Genomic DNA, 21219 nt, shown 5'->3' with positions numbered 1-21219 from the left:
GCCAGTTACGCTTCTTCCAAATGTTGAGCCAGCTCCTGCCGATGTACTTCACCTCATCAAATATTCCTGTTCGTCAGAGAAACCTTGTTCAACAAGAAGATGTAGTTGTGTAGGTAAACTACCTTGTACAATGTTCTGTAAATGCTTTGATGGTAAATGCTACAACGAACTAAACACGTACTCACATAACGACGCTGACGAGAGTGAAGAAAATGGTGAGGAATAATATTACAAATAAACATGACATACTGTCATTATGTAAGTTTATCTTGAATAACCATTTTCTACAGATAAGTGTGGCTTTTAGAATACCACTAGAACATTCATTTTCTAAGTGTGCGAAACCTCTCGAATTACAGGTGCTACATTTTAATCAAAATCATAAAAATCGAAGAAAGTTATAAGAATATTTATTTTTCAAAACATACGATTTATTAATACACTTTACTGCTAATAGAAAATTTTGCAACAGTCTAAATACATTACATTCATGCTTAATAAAAATGTCTCGAAATTGCAAATGTTGCCCTAAGGGCTGATATCATTGGAAAGATTGTTCGAACAGAAGCAGGAAGGCATTAATATCTTTTGTATTATATTTTGTTAATTTTGAATAAAAGTTCAAGGTACATTTCCCGCAATGAACTATTTTTAATGTAGATTATGGGAAATGGTCAAAATGGCAACCTTTCTAATATTGTTTACTAGTATAGAAAGTTCATGAAAATATAAAAATATTTCTCTCGGAAGGAGATACAACCCATCCCTTTTGTACTTTCAAAGATGAAAGATGCTTTGGGAGGGAATTTTCCGGAATGTCCTATTTTATTTTAGTTTCCTGTTCATTGCAGCCCCAAGTGGTTAACATTGTTGGAAATACTGTTCCAATACAAGTTACAGATAATTTCCCAGAAGTCAATAGTTTTTTTCTAAAATACAAATGATGGGAAATTGTGACTTTCGTGGGAAATGTTCAAGGGTGCCAGGGCGGTACCCTTCCTAATATTGTTTGCTAGTGTCGAAAGTTCATGTAAATATAAAAATATTTTCTTTCCGGATGGAGATTCGAGGTACGGCTCTTGGATATTAAGAGCTGAAAGATGCTTCGGGAGAGAATTTTCCAGAATTTCCCTTTCCTGTTCGTCGCAGCCCAAGTGATTAACATTGTTGGAAAGACTGTTTCAATAGAAACATAACAAGGTCTGAACCGTTATTCTACGTTAGTTACTCTAGAAGTTACAGATAATTTCCCAGAAGTCAATAATTTTTTTGTAAAAAACAAATGATGGGAAATTGTGAGTTTTGTGGGAAATGTTCAAGGGTGCCAGGGTGGTACCCTTCCTAATATTGTTTGCTAGTTTCGAAAGTTCATGAAAATATAAAAATATTTTCTTTCCGGATGAAGATTTGAGGTACACCTCTTGGATATTAAGAGCTGAAAGATGCTTTGGGAGGGAATTTTCCAGAATTTCCCATTTTATTTCCCTTTCCTGTTCGTCGCAGCCCCAAGTGATTAACATAGTTGGAAAGACTTTCATTAGAAGCAGAACAAGGTTTGAATTTTTATTGTACATTAACTACTGTAGAAGTTACAGATAATTTTCCCGAAGTCAACGATTTTTTAATAAAAAGGGGGAGGGGAAATGGTTAGGGAGTTTTGTGGGAAATGCTCAAGGGTGCCAAGGTTGCATCCGGCAGTTTTGGATTCAGCACATCAAAATCTATAAGAGAACATCAAAAAACTTTGGTCACCCAAAAATGCAAGGTTCTCTTGCTCAGTGGCGAAGAGTGATATTTTCAAGAGGGTAGGCCCAATGTTTTATTATTATTATTATTATTATTATTAATAATAATAATAATAATAATAATAATAATAATAATAATAATAATAATAATAATAATAATAATAATAGCAATAATAAAATGAAACAGATTAGACATAAATATTTTACTACAGAAACACAAGAAGACAAATTCAGATAAATTTAACGTAATTGTAGTCCATCGACAACGCTTATTTGATCCGGATCTCAATTTTCATAATGAAATTCACGTATGTGACTCATGGCTAATCTTAATTTGCCATAATGCAATTTAACTGTTTTAATTGGGCGTGATCGGGTGGGGAAGATGGATTATCACATTATCTGCGCTTCACAACAAATATATGTTGTTTAGTCTACTTGTACTGAAACAAACTCTGCTTGTAAAATTTCGTCTTTAATTTTATTGTTCGAAACACAAGACAAGCATTCATCAAGTCATTTTGTGTGTAACTTAATTCCCCTTTAAAAGCAGAATCATACTTAAATATTTTTCAAACGCTGCTCTTTATGTGTCAACAACCCCAAATAATTTTTTGTACCAATGCATGCAGAACTTTCTTGGCCTCTGTTTGTTCTATTTTGAGCACAGGCGTTGGCCTTTGTTCCTTAATAACACATTAATTTTCTAAAGACCACTGACATAGAAGATTCTATAATAGGAATTATAGTATGTTCATATTCTCCACTTACTGACATTTTCTCTCATTCATTTTTGCTAATGTAAGAAAAAAAATATCACTCACAATATCTCAAAACTGCACACTTTCTACTCAATTCTAATGAACTCAATGAGTCGGATTTCGTATAGGTTTGCGCCAACGTAATGGAATAAAAGGGCATTAGTTTGCGATAATAGATGTAGCACCTTAGAACTGCTTGTTCCAGCTTTTGCGTTGCATTAGAGTCTGCAAAATTAAGCAAAGTTGGAACGGAATGGGGCCCACGTTCTCTTGCTCTTTATTTGTTCGATATATCGAATCGAAATCGAAGGTCTTGCGAGAAACGCTTTATGTAGAAACGCGAGTCGATAAGCGCTGAGGCCGGTCTCTTCCGCAGGTTATTACCAACACGTTCTCTCGCGGGATTTTCTGAATAGCTTGGCAGTAGTCATTCTGCCGCCTGAGACACTGCTCGGTGAGCCTCCCAGCAGTGGTGCTAACCACGATTTCTTTACCGAACAATATTTTTTTCAACTTTGAAAACTATCATATATTCTGTGCAAGGAAAATGAATTAATTATAAATGATAATTTTTGAAAGTAAATGGGTAGGCCGGGCCTCAGGGCCTCTTACGGCCCTTCGCCACTGCTCTTGCTCTGCCACCAGACTATCTTTCATCATACTGTTGAAAAGCTAAATTTCCCTACATTGTATCTTACATTCATAAAATCAAATTTTTTTTCCTCCTTAAAAAATTCTTTGCTAAATCTCCCTGCGACGCGTGAATTTTTCTTTAAACCAACACCACTGTCTGTGTGTGCAAGCTTTACATAATGAAAGCTATTATTATATATGTAAAGCTATCAAAGCTCCGTACAACGGGTTATGTTTTCTGTAGTCATCACGAAATTATTGTTACCAATGTATGAATTATTTGACGTCAGCTGCACTTTTACCGGTGCTACCATCTAGTGTGATTATTTGTACTAGAATCATGTTTCTCAGAATTATTTTCATTTAAATGTCAGAAAATGCAGAAACCTTCGTAACTAAACTTTCCTTCGCATTTCTCTATTAATTAATGTAGAATACATATTTTAATAACTGTTTTCATATTCCTCCAGATGTATTCACAATTGTCGTTTTTGAGGGGGGGGGCAGCTACAAAGCCAAAAGAAATTATGTTGCAGCTAGTGTTTTAGAGGCCTGAAAAAGCCGGCAAATTTTTGTTTCCTTCGGGAAACTAAAAAACACTGGTTTCTAGCTTATTATTATTATTATTATTATTATTATTATTATTATTATTATTATTATTATTAGCGTTTTGTCCACAAATTATATTCCAGGTAGTTTTTATTATGTTTAACCAATAATTACTGTCCCGGACCAAACGTTATACGTTTGTGCATAACTATTTTAGTTTAAGCCCTTGTACACAGAACCTATCTACATAAGGCTGATTTTCTATGAAATTTAACTTATTTTGTTTAAGATTTCCTGACAAAAATAATTTATTATTATTTATGACTAAAAGAATATAATTATTTTATTAACATCCATGTCTCATTTCCTGTTCTAGGGGCCGTCCATATATTATGTAACGCTATTTTTGACCAATTTTTACCACCTCTTTCCTGCTTGTCACACTTCGTAACGCAAGGCCGAACCCCCTCCCCTCTGTTACGTAACAAATTTTGATCTTTGTTTTTTCATTATTTTGATTATTTTAGGGGTTATTACAATAAAGAACTATTTTTAATGGTAGAACTTTTTATTACAAAATGCTTATACTATTGTGAATATATTTGTAGCGTTTTTCGCCAACAAATCAAACTATTAGAAAATGGTAGACTCGTAATAATATTTTATCCCCATAAGGTTGTTTAATTAACCAATCCTAATTCTTCAAAACAGCTGTCGTTTCCCCAAGGAAATTGCACCCATCATTTTAGGTCACTGGTGATTGGCAATGAGAAAGTACTGCGGAAGATGCAGTTAAAATAGGATTTAAAGAAATAACTTCGACCTCTTCTTCCGAAATCCAGGATGCTTCGTGCATCTGAAGTTCGCCAGTGTTAACGATGCAGAGTTCTGTCCCTCGTCGACCACAGATTCGAAGTGGCTACACACGTGAAGAAACAGGGACATCTCGTTTGTAAACAAGCTTTTGATCATTTTCTTTGGACTTCGGACTTCAGTTTATCACTTTACAAATTATTTTTTTTAATCAGTGCGAGAATGCGAATAAACTCGATTTCTTCAAAAATATCCAAATCCAATAATAATAATAAAAAAGTAGTACGACATTAATATCCGACGAATTAGGTTTTTAATATCTTTAGGTCTGCAAATAGTGCATTGTTCCGTCGCGAAAAATATTTCATTAAAAAAAGTTTCTTCTGTTTCACATGCGAAACTTCTTCGAAGAAAAGAGTGGGTAATGATTCGAATCAGTAGTTTTAAATAACATTCTCAGAAATAGCGATACAAGTGAGAACGCGAAGGAATTTTAAAGCGGTGGTTACGATCACTAACAACAAACTCAGGAAAATCGTGTGACGTAAATGCAATGCTACGATAGCCGCAAAACGGAGTTTTATTGTATTCTAATACACACAGGGTTGTTCACCAGTCATGCTGCTGTCTAGTGCGTCTTCGAATAACTTTTGTATGATTCAATTTATGTAGGCTATAGTTCGCAACTTTCCGAAATAATGTAATTATTTATTTATCTATCTATATATCTATATATACAGGGTGAACAGTAACTATGTGGACGAACTTGGACGGGTGATAGTACATCTTATAAAAGCAAAAAAGTCCTAGTGAACATGGGGGAAATTCCGCACTGTTTAGGAATAACAGTGTGTTGAAAGCGTGGGAACATGAACTTCAGAGGCTAACACCTTGAAAACAATACATCGTGGAGAGTGCGGCTGAGATGGCGTGGGTCAATGAAACTTGACCCACGACCCACTGACCCACCACCCACCATGACCTACTCTGACCCACCGTGACCCATCACCCACTATGAACCACTCCCATCCACTTTGACCTACTCTGACTCACCAAAATATATCGTCATCAACTGTGAACACGATCCACGGCCTCTTCTGAACTGACTAAAGAGTTTACACTTGTAATAAAACAAGACTGTGAAATTGTCACTAATTGGAGTTTGAATTTCTAGTCAATCGCTCAAGCACAATAACGGTGGATCTGACCTTTACGATATAAAATGAAAAAGTGTTTGTCAGTGAGGGAATTGAAACAGTTCGAGGTGGGAGAGAAATTAGTGTGTGCCTAAAATATACTTGTACTAAGAGAGTATTCTTGCAAGTGTTAATTTCTGAGCGCATTCCACAAGAAACTTCTATTCGCAGGAAAATATCCCTGTACAATATGGAAAAGGTTATGGTTTCTCAGTTCACAGTATTTTTCTCGCAAAAGACTTGAAAAATCAGTTGTTCATAGAGTATAAAGGTGCTCGGTTACCCGCTGTAAGAGCATTTCCATAAAGCATGCTCATAATTGTAATTAGTGTAATCACTAAAACACCACGTTAAATATAAGTTACAAATATGCATAATTTCAATTATTATGAATATTTATTCAAAGGAGTTTACCTAAAGCAAAGAAGAGACTTACTAAAAATTAGGTACAAAGTTGAATAACACAAATAAGCCATTAGTAATACAAGTATACATTTTCCGTAACTCGTAATTTTCCACCTTAAAACAAATCTGAAATCGGATTTATTTCCTGTTGGTAACTTTTTCGTCGTAAATCGTCCGCAGCGGAATGATGTCCATCCTTCAGCCAAGAAATAACTAGCTCGTCTATTTTGAGCTTGCCTAGCGGTGGGCCATGATGAGCAACAAGTTAGACAATGTTTGAGCAAAGTCTATTTCTAATATCAGTCATCTGTAAATTCATAAGGGGAAATCCCTGTTCGCACTCTGTCGTGGAAATTGATAATACTTCTACCCGATTTCTGCAACTTCTTATCGACAATCTACTTGTTAGACTTAAGTCTGATAACGATTTTTCTTGGTTAGGTTTGAAATACTCAGCAAGAAGTATCATCTCTCTATCACCATACAACATCTTTTCCATATCGACCATGTCAGTTGGCAATGTCGATCCATGTAGAACAGAAAGTTCATCTACCACGCCTTTGATAGGGAATCTTGTGAATAAATTATCAATTAAAGCCTGATAAATTGATGATTTCTTATTTGTTTATAAATTTAATTTTTGTAGTTACACATGAAGGTTTGATACCATTACCAAGTTTCCTCCCCCGTCTAGAAAGCGAAAGGGAACGAGGTTCCTGGAAAGTGTTCAGAGGTGAATGGGAATTTCCCTCCTTCTTCCCCTTCAATTACCACACTGCTGTTTTCCATGTGCGAAATTACGATCAATTTCAATTAAATTATCATAATATTACTTTCTTGTTGAATTATCAATACTTTTCAGTGGAAAAAAGGATGAAATTTCAAAGTTCCAAATCAAAGTAAGTAGGCGAACGTAAAGAAAAAAAAGTGTAAAATTTTCCATACAATTATGCGTACAATCCAAACTTCAAATTTCCGTGTAATTAAGCTTACAGTACAAATTTTATGCCTATTTTTCTCACAACTTTATGGGTTGATTGCTTTGTGCTCTAAGAGCTCCATATAATAAACATAAGCTTCAGCAATTATTATAACATAAAGCAATGGATATATGAAGCCAAGCACTGTATTTTTTGTTTCTGATTTTTTTCTTAAATAACATCGATCGTTTTCGATTATTTTTACTAGGGATGGACACGAGTCGAGCTGAAACACGACTCGACTCGAATTCGAGTCGAGTTTCGAGCCGTGTCAAAGGTAGTTTTCTCGAGTCGAATTTCGAGCCGAGTTACTGTTTTTGAGATCGAGTTTCGAGTCGAGTCGTGTTTGATATAAGGCTCGCTCGTTTAGCTCGTTTTAGCTCGATTTGAAATCATGGCCTGATTAAACTGAAAAGCGAAAGTCATGAGAAATGTAAGACGCATTGTGGAATACTTTTAGTATTGCTCACGAGAGGGGACACTGCTTGCATCTCATCTCGTCTCGATAACGAGACCACAATAGATTTTTTAAAAAATAAAACGACAGCCTCAAATGTCGTGAGCACCAATAAGGTATATACTGTAGTTTTTACCATCAAGGATGAGACCTGCACCGTCGTATTTCTGAAACTAAGCAGAAGCCCAACCCGGGTAGTGATGTCAACGGGCTCGGCTCGGTTCAACTGAGCAAACAGCTCGAGCCGGCTCGGTTCGAATGAGCCATCGGCTCGGCTCAATTGAGCCGATGGCCTGAGCCTACTCGTTCGGGATGAGCCACCGAATCGGTTTGGTTCGGCTCAGGTGAGCCATCGGTTTTGGCCGTCTCGGTTAGGTGAGGTGTTGACTCGGTTCATTTCTCGTTTCAGCTCGATAGTAGATGAGCTGTGAGCTGAGCCACTCGATCCGTTGACAACCCTAAACCCGGGCGGAGCACCGCTTTGATTCAGATAACTGCTAACTCCAGAACAGAAAAATAACAGGGTTGCCGGGGTATTCTAAGATTGATATAGGCCTATACATGATGTGTCTCATGTAACCCCTCTTTAATCAAATTGGTGTGGGTATCAATTTATCTCCTGGTATACACCTTTATGCTATAGCCGTGTTGAAGCAGCTCTCACGTTATGAATACTCGTAATTAATTAATTAATACGTAAAATTTACCATATTTTCCAATATTTTATCATATATATCTCGAATAACCCCTCCAACCATAATTATCAACATTAAATCTCCTTGTCTTTATATATGTGACTGTGTATAGCTGTGTTGAAATGGCTCCCATTATGAAAGATTAATAAAAGGGATAATTCAAAATTGATCACTTTTCTGAATATCTTATCATAGGCTATATGGAGAAATTGCTAATTTTTCAGTATTAACATATTGCTTTATTAGTCTGTTTTTCTGTTAGTATCAATCATTATAAAGAATACTCGTGACAAAAGTAATCATACTTAACTTTAAATTATCTTCATAATACTCTTTCGTAATATTTCTATATTGTCTTTAGCTTTATAATTTTCCTATGGTATTTTTAAATTCCTCATATTTAGAATTTCTTGCGAGAAGAATAATCGTCATCTAGTTTCTACATATTATTATTATTATTATTATTATTATTATTATTATTATTATTATTATTATTATTATTATTATTATTATTATTACCAATATTATAAAAAGCCTTTTCCGGATAACAATGTTGTTATTTGTATAATATGGGCAGCTCGTGGAAACATAATTGTATGCCACATTTTTTGACTTTCGAGTAAGTATGAAAAGAAAGTTCATCATTCCTATGCAATTCGATACAATGACACATACCAAACAAGTTGCCCTTGTGGTTTAATACCAATTCAGTCCACCTAATAACTTAATTTTATCAGAAGTGACAATTATCATGATGTTCGCTAAATCCTCTCGTATCATGATAAAAACGAAATGAAATCTTTAAGTTTATATCCCACGGTTTTGTCGGTTAGGCTAAGGGAGACGGTGATGATGAGAGATGAGTGAAATGGTGGAATGAAGAAAGTGTGAGGAAACGGGAGAATCCCGAGAAAACCCACGAGCATGGTGTTTGTCCACTACATAGTCCACAGGGCGCGAGCTTGGATCAAACCAGGTACCCCAAGTACCGGAGGTGAACGCTCTACTACTGAGCTACGCGCCCCCCACATATCATGGTAAATAAAGTGATGACTTCGCTTCTTCATATTTTGTGTGGCCGGAAATTCTCTTTTATCTTATTCATTGGAGGCAAACGTTCTTACAGATTTAGACTGGACTGCAACTGAACACGTGTGGTTTATTGTTCAACAGCCCTGCAACTCTGCAAGTAAACAAGTTACCACCAAACGGAATCTGTAATCAGAGGTCCCTCCCTACAGAGGTTCAGACTTTTCTTTACTGAATGGTTTTAAGCTCTTTCCTTTTTTATAGTAGGCTATAAAAATAGGAGAAGGACAATATTACTTTTCTGCGGCAGTTTGTTATTTATTTGAGCAAAGCTATGGTAGTCAAAATTTGCAGACACTCCTCAAATAACAGGAAGAATCCCACAGCTATTTACAAAGGCAATCGGGAAAACAAGTTCATTTCTCTGCTTTCACGAAATATTTACATCTGTGACATTTTGCTTGCTGAAATTAATAATAATAATAATAATAATAATAATAATAATAATAATAATAATAATAATAATAATAATAATAATAATAATAATAATAATAGTGAATACCTACAATATATTATCATTATTCATACTTTATCTTATTTCTGACAACAGTGTTACATAAATAATTTTGTCTTCTTCAATCACAAGCCACTGTTGTGCTTATCCGATTCAAATCTCTCCTCCATATCGTTCTGCTTATTTACTTAGTAAAGTACTACTAGACTAATATTCATTCAAAACAATTCTTTGATCCAATACTTGATCCAATTTTTTGTTGTATATACCCACATACATGTCCAGTTCCATCTAAAGAAACTAGTGTAAAAAATCTTTGTTCCCGAACGTTATAGTAGTGTATGATTGAATTCCGGATATAGGAAGGCCCATAAATATGCAAATTACATATGGGCCGTTAAAATTAGTGCAATATGCATTGGGCCGCAGACAATATCGCATTTGAATCAATTTTACACGAATACCGAGAGAACACTTCGCGAATGTAGCATAGATTGTGTCTTAAAGTTACTTATATACAGACCACGACAATAGTCTAGGAGACAAAGTTTGTGTTTGTCTCGTATCGAAAATTTATCGTAAATGTGGTGGTCTCTTAGGAACTGTATATGTACCTGGAAACGTATGACTTCATGCCCACCATCAGCCATCTTTTGCAGAATTAAGTGAACGAGAAATATATATTACTAAGGTACCAGATACAATCTCAGAGGCCATTTTACACTGGAGCACTCATATCAACAATAATGTATACCTGGAAACCCTGGAAAACCTCAGTCAGGATACTGAACTCTGGATTCGAGCATGGGACCTTCCGATTGCGAAGCAAAAATGCTGTAATAATAATAAATCTTTGAGTTTTACGTCCCAGTCTTATGTTAGCTAGCCTAAAGGAGATGGGGATAATGAGAAATGAATGAAATGGTGGAATGAAGAAAGTGGAAGGAAATGGGCGGGCCCCGAGAAAACCCATGCAGACGGTGTTCATCCACCACAAGGTTCACTTGACGGGAGCAGAGATGGAACCCGGGACCCCATGCACCAGAGGTTAACGCTCTACCAATGAGCCACGGCGGTCCTTATAATAATAATAATAATAATAATAATAATAATAATAATAATAATAATAATAAGAAGAAGAAGAAGAAGAAGAAGAAGAAGAAGAAGAAGAAGAAGAAGAACTGTCATTGATAATAATTATATTGTGTATGTATGGTACTTGAAGAGAGTACTTGAACTCCACATACAATTAGGCTCGTTTTGGCTCGACTCGACTCGAAACTCGAACCAAATTCGAGTCGAGTTGGAGGAAATTTTTCGAGCCGAGTTCTCGAGTCGAGTTTAAACATGTTTGCTTCGAGTAGAGTCGACTTTCAAAGAAAACTCGCTCAAACTCGCTCGTGCCCATTCCTAATTTTTACAAACCAACTCACTACCAATTTTCCCTATATAGAAAGTGCGCCTCCCCCACATAAAGGAGAATTTTAAAAAATGCTACGACACATCCTGTTTGTTTTCAATAAAGAGTTAATACACTGAATTTCAACTCCGTAAGTTTAACGGCTTGCAAGATACTCATTTTTTTCCGTAAAAATTTGGATCCTCACTACCTCCTTAGGATATTATGCATAATAATAAAAGCAATATAACATCCCAATTTGGATTAAGGCCGAACTATATACCAAAAGTAATTTCATTTGACTTTGCAGTTTGACCGTGATGATCAGGCACACATAGTTACATTCAATTTTTTATAAATAATTTATATATTACAGTGATTCGAAAATGTATTTTTTCCAGTAGTTAGCTCTAAAAACTCCCAGGTCTCGAAAGCCAGGTTGTAGTGTAAGTCCTATTGCTATTATTACAATTAAAAATATCAATATCTAAAAGTGTCTGAAGTTCTTTTTTCACTTGGTTAGATATACTAACCTCAGGTAAGTAGTCAGAAACAAGTGGAAAAGGAAGGGAAATGAAGGTCTTGAAAGTAAAACGGAGACAAATTTACCAGTCTTCAGAAGATGCTGTCTACAATGCAGTGAGCAAAGAGGGTCGGTAGATCATACTGAGTCGGTGGGTCGCAGTGGGTCACGGTGGGTGGTGGCTCACAGTGGGTCACGGTGGTTGGTGGGTCACAGTGGGTCACATGCTGTTGACCCACGACCCACTGACCGACTCAGAATACTTGACCCACTTGACCCACTGACCCACCCACCCACTGACCCACTCCATCTCTGGAGTACGGTTAAAAACGCCGCTTGGAAAGTCATACCTACTCTATTGAAAAATGCATATTTGAAAACGCAGCTACGTGTGCGCACGGGATTAACAACGTGTGACACTTCTTTCTTTACAGCATGCCAGGGAATCCCTCCGTTTCTTTCGGGAATACCGTGCGCAGGCATAGCTGCGTTTCCAAACATGCATTTTTCAACAGAGTAGGTATGACTTTCTAAGTGACGTTTTTAACCGTACTCTCTATGATGTACTCTTTTTAAGCTGTTGGCCTCTTATGTTCATGTTCTCACGCTTTCGACACTCAGTCACTCCTAAACGGGACGGAATTTGTCCCATGTTCACTACGACTTTTTTTTTGCTTCTTGTTAGATGTACTATCACCAGCCCAAATTTGCCAAATTTGGTCCAATATATATAATGAAATGACTACATTTGTAACAATTCTTAAGCCACCCGACTGATTTCGATTAAATTTTCAACGTAGATGAGGTTCGGGCCTAGAATGGTTTTTATAGCTTCACTTTGAAGGTACACTTTCAAGAGAAGGGGAAGATATACAAAAATGATCGAAAAAGACCAATATTAATATCGAATCATAGTTTTTGGAATGGCTGATATGAACAGTGCCACTTCCGATGCCGTTTAAATCCAAATTCAGTCCCGATTAGTACTCCTAAGGGGGATGGTGACATGTAAAAGTAATTGAAAATTACCGATTAATTGAAATCCATACTAAAATAAAAACCTTGTTTTTCACCATATTTTTCATATGATATAAATATTTTTTTTAAATATTAGTTACAGCATATAAAACATGTGATGCAGGCCTACTTACAAATCAATTTAGTACCATTGTTTTATGGTAGTATTTACAGTACCTTGCTGAAACGTTTGTCTTCAAAGTGTCAAATATTAATCGCAATAAATTGTGTAACCTGCTGTAAAAAAAAAAAAAAATAAAATAAAAAAAAAAAATAAACCATAATGTTTTCCGATAGGTATAAAGAGCAGATTCCATACTATTTTTCGATTAGTATGGTAACATAGTATTTTTCCATACTATTTTACCGTAAATTATTAATTATATGTAAACGTTATTTTTAAGTGACTGAAACGAGGTAATCTTATAATGATCTTTTAAAAGCTGGTCATTTGGGGGTGGCCTGGCCCCGATGGCTCCCCCGTGGCTACACCCCTGTAAATCATTACGCATATCCATGAAAAGAGATGGTACTTTTCCCCCTTAAGTTCAATTTATTGATGTGCTTTCTTACATTGTATAGCATGCGAACACACAGATAGTAATTACAGTACTGCAAAGTAAATAAATAAATAACGTGTATATACTAATCTATGAGAACATGAAAATTAGCTACTTAAGGTCATAATTTTTTTCAAGTGAACTCAAGTGAACCTGCTGACTCCTTTGGCCAACATCTTTAAATTGTGGCGCGTACTACTTCGTGTGTTTTGTCATTTGTTGTAACAGTCTTCTCTTACAAATTCGATTTTCTTCAAGATTTTGATCCCATATAGATACGCACTTTAAGTTGGATACTAAAAGTTCTTACTATGCCTTAACAATACTTTAATTACTATAATATATTGTATTTGTTGTGTACTATTTGCTTATGAAAGAATCAACTGTTATTAGTCTTATTTTCAGTGTTGCTAATTCACAAAGAATCGTTGTCAAACGGTTGTCTTTTCATGAAAATGGGCTAAGAAAAAGAAAAAGAGAAATCAAGTGTACTTGCTGTTCTTATTGAATATATTAAATTCCTTATAGTATTTCAGATCATTGTTTGAACTTTCATAATAGATGAGAAAATAGACAATTAAAAAGAAAAGAAAAAGAGAGAGTGAGAGTGAAGGGAGAAAGAAGTTAAAGAGGATAAAACCTGTTTTACTGATTCATTTCGGAGTAATATGAGGTTCACTTTTTCAGTTATAATTCGTATATTGCCTTTTTAAAATGCGATCAGAATAAATGACCGTTCCAGAAATGACAATATGTACAAAGGAATATTCAACATTTAAGAATTTTATAATATTGAATAGGAAGGTTCGTAACTTTGAATCTTATTTCTCTCTCTCTCTCTCACTCTCTCTCTCTGGCTGCAGCGACATTAAGTGGAGGTACTATATACATGATAAATCTTTATTTCTGTGTAGAATCTAAAAAGTTTCTTGGAGTTTGATGAATAAGATGTCGATAGAGTCTTCATACTCTCATGACATTATTGTTTAAGGCGTAACTTTTATGTTAGATATCAAACGAGAGGATAAGTCGCGAGGATTCAAAACATATTATATAGATATTTTATTACATATAACAAAGAAAATAAAATAATAAATTCTCTATTCAATAAATAAGTAAACTCAGTAGTTTTCAAGTTCTTGAAGAATGAACAATTACTTGTTCGAAACACTCGCGCGCCTGTAATGGAAACGTACGTACAAGGAGTTCAATTTTGAAATGAAATTAAATCTTTTGAGTTTTACGTTCCACGTTTATACCGGCTATGGTAAAGGAGACGGTGATGATGAAAAAATGAATGAAATGGTGGAATGAAGAAAGTGGGAGGAAACTGAAAAACCCCGAGGAAACCCACGCACACGGTGTTTGTCCATCACAAGGTTCACCTGGCGCGAACTGAAATCGAATCAGAGACCCCATGCGCCAGAGTAGAACGATCTACCACTGAGCCACCACGGATCCCAAGAGCTCACTTTTGAATAGAAGTGGTGAGTACAACTGCACATGTTTCTAGGTCCGATAATTACCTCCGAATTATATGATTCGCGTACTCGCGGGACTCAGGCGGGAGACTAGCGTTCGATTATCAGAGGGAGTTCATGTAGTTCGGATCGCTCGTTAGGCTGTAGGTCCACATCTCATACAGCCTTGTTGTTGAAGGGGATAATAAACTTTAATCCTTTCATCCCATCATAGATCTGCTAGTAGATCTATGATGGGATGATTATTAGAAGGAATTTAACGTTTTGCCTTTATTCCTCCTGGTGCATGTCTGCGTTTACATAGTAGTTCAAAGATTCAGGAGAGCAGTATCCGCCACTGCAAACGAGAGAAAATGGTTCCTGATTCTCCTATCACAAGCCCATGCCAGTTCATTTTTAATCTCATTGTTTTTCTCCATTCAGTTTCTTCATTTCTTAGCACAAAATTACATATAACACTTTTTGTTTAATTAGTTGGCAACATTTCTGCACTGCAGTCTGCATTGTATAAAGAGGGTGCAAAGCTTCGTGAAAATCAGAATAGTAGGGATGGCCACATTATTTCGAAAAATACTTTTTCCAAAAATGAATTTTTCGAAACGAAAAATGAAAAGATTTTCGAAAAACGAAAAACGAAAAATTTTTCGAAAAAACGAACAGCAAAAATTTTTTCGGAATACGAAAACCGAAAAATTTGTTGACAAACGGAAAACGAAAACTGCCGAGAAACGTAAAACGGATAATTTTCGTAAAACAAACTGAATTCATTTCATTTGTTAGTACAGGGATCGCGGTGGCTCAGTGGTGGAGCGTTCACCTCAGGTGCTTGGGGTCGATGGTTCGATCCCAAGTCGCTCTGTGTAGATTTTGTGGTGGACAATCACCGTTCTCGTGGGTTTTCTCGGGGTTCTCCCGTTTCCACCCACTTTCTTCTTTCCACCATTTCACTCATTTCTCATTATAGCCGTCTTCATTAGCCTAACCGGTATAACTGTGGGACGTTAAACGTAAAGATTTCATTTTTTCTTATTTGTTAGTACTTCCAAACTATAATATACTATGCATACGTATAGGAAGTCTTATAGAACGACCTGTCTGTCTATCTATCCGTTCGTCTGCCGGCTGGCATCAGAGCCAGAGCGGTAAGAAATAGTGAGAAGCATACATAGTTTTGCAACACGAATAGATTCATCTCATCCATTTTATTTTTGTTTAATGTAGAAGTGGTAGAGATCTATCGCTTTCTGCTACATTGTTGATCAACAGAACACAAACGGTAACATATAGAAAGACGCGGTTTTCCAGAACCAATTCAGTGTCCCAAGAATATATTGAATGTTCGCCCTTATTACACTTGCAGCTTAATCTATACATAACTGTCGAAAGTCTTTAGAAGGGCTTTGTCCGTCTGTCTGTCGACAGGTGCAAGAGCAAAAACAGTAACAGATATTGAGAAGTCGTTTCTTGCGGTCCATTTAGAGCCCCTAAAATAGGTTCGATCTCCTCCATTAACCCTCCATTCAAACTGTAAGTGGTTCGAATACCCTTTTTTGGTTTCAATTTTTATCTCTAGAGAACGAAGAGAGTAATAGATAGCGAGAAGCGTTTTATTGCAAACAATTTATCGTCTGGAGACAACATATAACTATCCACAACATTCAATCAAAACCAGAAATTGTTTATATTTACTATTATTTCCGGTTTCAATACTGAATTACGAGATATCGAGATGTAGATTTTTGCAATCGATTCAGCTACCGAGAAATAAGTCTATCTTTTCCATTAATCCTTTACTCAGATCGGAAGTTGTTTAAAATAACCATTTTCGGTTTCAACATTGATCGATATAGAACAAAAATAGTAATAGATAGCCACAAGTGTGTTTTTTTTTCAATCGAATCGATACAGCATCTCAAGAGTACATAAGCTATATATCATCTCAACCGATAATACTATCGAAACCGAAAGTGGCTGAATTTACTAGTATATTGGTTTCAATACTGATTTTTATAAAGCAAAAACTTGGAGAAATCGTGATGAGCTTTTTCGCGATCGACTAAGCGTTCTAAGAATAGGCTCTACCTTCTTCTCCCTTGATCTCTATTCACTCCACAAGTGGTTCAAATTAACGATTGCAAATTTCAACATTTATCGCCACAGAACAAAAATGGTAATAGATATCGACAAGTGGTTCACCTACAAACGATTCAGGGTGTCAAGAGGAAATACCTTACAAACCGCAACACTCCACAAGGGCAGAAATGGTTGAAGTTTATTACTATTTTTGATTTTATAGGTAATACTAATTTTCAAGGAGCAAAATCGGTGACAGATATCAAGATGCATTTTCTTTAAGAAACTAAAAAACTATAAAAGATATCGAGAAGAGGTTTTTCTGAAATCAATTTAGCGTCCTAAGAATAGATTCCATCTCCTCCCTTAACCCTCAATTCAATTCGGAAGTGGTTCAAATTAACAAGTTCGGAAGTGCTTTAAATCTTTATCGACATAGGACAAAAACGATAAGTGATAGCTAATAATGGCTTTTTGATACGGATTCAGCATCCGAGGAATAGATTCTATCTTTGATCTTATTAATCTATTCCAACGAGGAGTTTTAATTGTGCTACTTGTTGTACTGAAGTTTGAGTATTCAATTGGCATAGATTGGAAGTATACCATAGTTTTACACTGTGAAACGAATCTCGCTTGTTTCTCTACAAAAACAGGTAGTAGGAAAAATGTATCACAACCAGGGGCGGATCCAGGGGGCGATCGGGACAATCACCCCCACAGAAGAAGACACTTTCTTATTTTATATATTAATAAAACCTATTCCAGAGTTTGGAGCTCTTAATAGTAGCTCTAAGTAGCAGTATTCCAACCCACCGCTACTACCACCCAGAAGTGCGTCCTGGATCAGCCCTTGATCACAACCTCCGGTAAGATATTATATTATATTTTATATATATATATATATATATATATATATATATATATATATATATACATGAATCCAGTATTCGAAGATTGTCATCTTGATCACTATCCTTCTATGTAAACCGGAAATAGTGCGAAACTACTATTTCCGGTTTCATAGTAAAGAAAAAACCTTAGCCGGAAGCAGTTTTTGATATCGATTTTGTGCCACCATAGTGGTTCCCATTTCTAAGTTTAATGCAACCGAAAGTGAGCTATATCACTGGCTACAATATTTTTTTTTTCTCATAGAACGAGAGAGGTACTAGGAAGCGACAAACATTTCTTTCAAAAGTAGCAGTATGACAACCCACCGCCCCCCCCCCTTCCCAGAAGTCGGTCCTGGATCCGCCCCTGCGTGCTTCCAACGCATAACAACGTATTTCTAAAGATTCGACCCAAAAATCCAGATTAATGCAAAGAACAGAATTTAGTCCAAGGCTGGAAATCTGTTTGTGCAAGCTTTACACAATAAAAACTATTTTATTTGTAAATAAAGCTGCCTTCTGCACATAGACCAAATTCACAAACGAGATTTTATTTTAGAAAATTACCGTTTCTACAATATATCCTCAAATATTAAATTATGTAATCTTTTTCCTGTGTTCATCTTTCCGGTTCATAAATAACACTATTATGAATTTGAAAATTAAAGCACAAAAATTTTGCGTTGCCCGGTTGCTGTAGTTTACAGCACGATTGGGAATTACCAAAGTAACTACTACCAATGTGCCTTCCAAAAAAACAATGAAACTGTTAAGTCATTTTCAATTCCAAGAAATATGCTAATGTTCCAATATGTAACTAACGTTAAACGTGTAAGCAGGCAGTGCTCGTATATCACACGAATTAGTTACATAAACCTTTGCAGTACACTTTAACATGATTAATAACCCGTTTAAAACTATATTCTACATGACAACCTACTAAAATTGTGTTATTACTTTAAAGATTCTTGTAGATATTGCAAATAGGCTTTATGATGTATTATTGTGTCATCTAGTAGTTGTGTTATAATAGAGTTAAAGATGATTTTCTTAACCGAACTTCAAATGAATAAAACGCAGAAAGACGCTTTTCTGATACTTTACGATTATTATTTTTTTTTTTTCAAATTGCTATATTTTTGCTTCGGTATCTACCACCTGTTCAGAAGTGGAGTCGAAGGAAACAACTTCATGCTCGCAAATGTTCCGAAGTAATGTAGGACACTCACATTAGATATCAATTGAGAACGTGATCACTAATTAATTTAGTTTGCCGTCGTGCTGTTCCAACTTTCTTATTCAAGCACACTTTCACTTCCTATTTTATATATCGACCGCACTTCTTTCACATCTTGTTGCTAGTAACCTCAATACCCGTAATTAATTTACGGTTTGTAATAAGCTTTTCAATTAAAGCTGTTTATCGCTTATCAGGGCCGTGCCGTAGGAGGGGGGCGAGTGGGGTAACGGCCCCGGGCGCCGAAGTAAGGGGGGCGAAAAATTCGGGACAAAGAGGACAAAGATAGGAAATATTGTTTGGAATATATTTATGGGGGCGCCGTCGTATACTCTCGCCCTGGGCGCTGATTTTCCACGGCACGGCCCTGTCAATTATAGTCTATAAGTTATGTGCGCATTTCAACGTATTTTGTTTTCTGTTGTATTTGTAATTTTCTTGTGTTTAAATATGAAATTTATCACCACTTTCACTTGTCTTATTGCAGTTGCTTTTTAACCGATTCTTTATTTTGATCAATATTCTTTGCTACAGTCGAATCCCCTAACTTGGGAGCTTTCCACTTTAAGAGCTAAAATAATGAACAAAATATATCGAAGGGGAAAGGACAGACGCACATGTCACCATTGCCTAACAACCATTACAGAAGTTACCAAAAAGTAAAATCTCACTGTGCCATGTTAGGGGATTCGATATACCGATGGAAATGAATAAAATATATTTTTCCTTCTGCTTTCATCAAATATTACACCGTCTCTTCGCTGAAGAAATTTCTGATATCTTGTATTCTGATATATTGTGAATAGCCTATGAGAATCAGTGGCGTACGAATGGGGGTATGGATTTTCCGTTTAAACCCTTTGTATAACATAATAAAATAAACACTTACCATAATAAGGTGTATATATACAAAAATCCTAAAACGATATGAACTTGAGATCTTGAACCCCTTTTTGAAATTATCGTATGCTACTGATGGTAACTTTATATTAATTTAGTTGGAAGATAGAATTCATGAACAGACAAAGAAAAAACTAATAGTATTAACGTGTTCTTTTTAATAGACAGTAAACTTCTTTAATGTTAATTCAATGATCATACAAAAATAAAACCAATCATAGGCAGTAATTTTCATTGGACACTTGCAAATGTTCTACCTGTTTTTGACAGATCATTGTTTAGCGGAATGCGGACCTTACACATGACGTTCCCTTGCATGGATCGGTGGTTGTGTAATCGGGGAAACTTTAGAGGAACAACAGGCAGAGAGTGTGGATGAGAAACTCTCAGTAGAGTTTAAGATAAATGGAGATCGATAAGAAACACATAACACAGTTTACCTTATGAGTTCGACTAAAGCAGTACTGCGACTGCAGTTTGCTGCAACATTCGGCAAATGTATGGGTCAGGTGCAGTTGACAATAATTCATGTCATCGCTTGTCTCAAACATTGAGGAGTAGGCAGTATGGGTGTCAAGCAATGGTTTCCGAAGAGTATATTGACTAAGATATAAGAAACAACTCAAAACAAATAGTAGCGAAATTACCGGACTACTTCTAGGTACACAAGGCAACGCTGTATTGGCTCGAAAGTTTGATCAAAGCACTGGACTCTACATCAGTTGCGACAAGGTTCGATCTTTGATTCCACACTACTTGAATGGGAATCCATAAGAGAGGGAAGAGTCGCGACATTTCTTCCCTTCATCTTCTGGTAAATATTATATATATACCAGGGCCACACATTGTCGAAGGAACATGAAGCAATGCAGGAATTATGCTGTGTTTCTGAATCTCCACCGTCGGAGTCTAAAGCACAACTTCATTCCAAGAAGGTGTTGTAGTGTGCATGACAAGCAGCATTCAAAGAAAATAGTTGTGTATGGCAGGCAGGATTCAAAGAAAATAATTCACAATGAGTGCCTGGATCGTAATTAAACCATTAATGACATCTTGCACTGTAAATGGGTGGAAGAGCTATGAGCAGCATTGGGATTAAAGCGGTCAGGCCTCGTCAATCGTCAAGGAACCATCACATCATCAACCATGATAATCCAAGGCCCATGTTACTGCCATCACAAGTAAGCTAGTTTCTTGATTCCAAACCATAGAGCTTTTACCTGCGAGGGGTTCATATGCTACCAGGAAGAGAGCAAACTGTCATTAATTACAGTGACGATTATGTATTATCAAAGGTAAGCTACCATTTATGTTATCTGAACACCAAAGACAGGTAGAACTTTTGCACATACCCATATC

This window comes from Thermobia domestica, chromosome 8 (assembly GCF_964235325.1).
Source record: "Thermobia domestica chromosome 8, izTheDome1.hap1.1, whole genome shotgun sequence".
NCBI classification, from domain to species: domain Eukaryota; kingdom Metazoa; phylum Arthropoda; class Insecta; order Zygentoma; family Lepismatidae; genus Thermobia; species Thermobia domestica.
Note: the sequence above shows the minus strand (reverse complement) of the source record.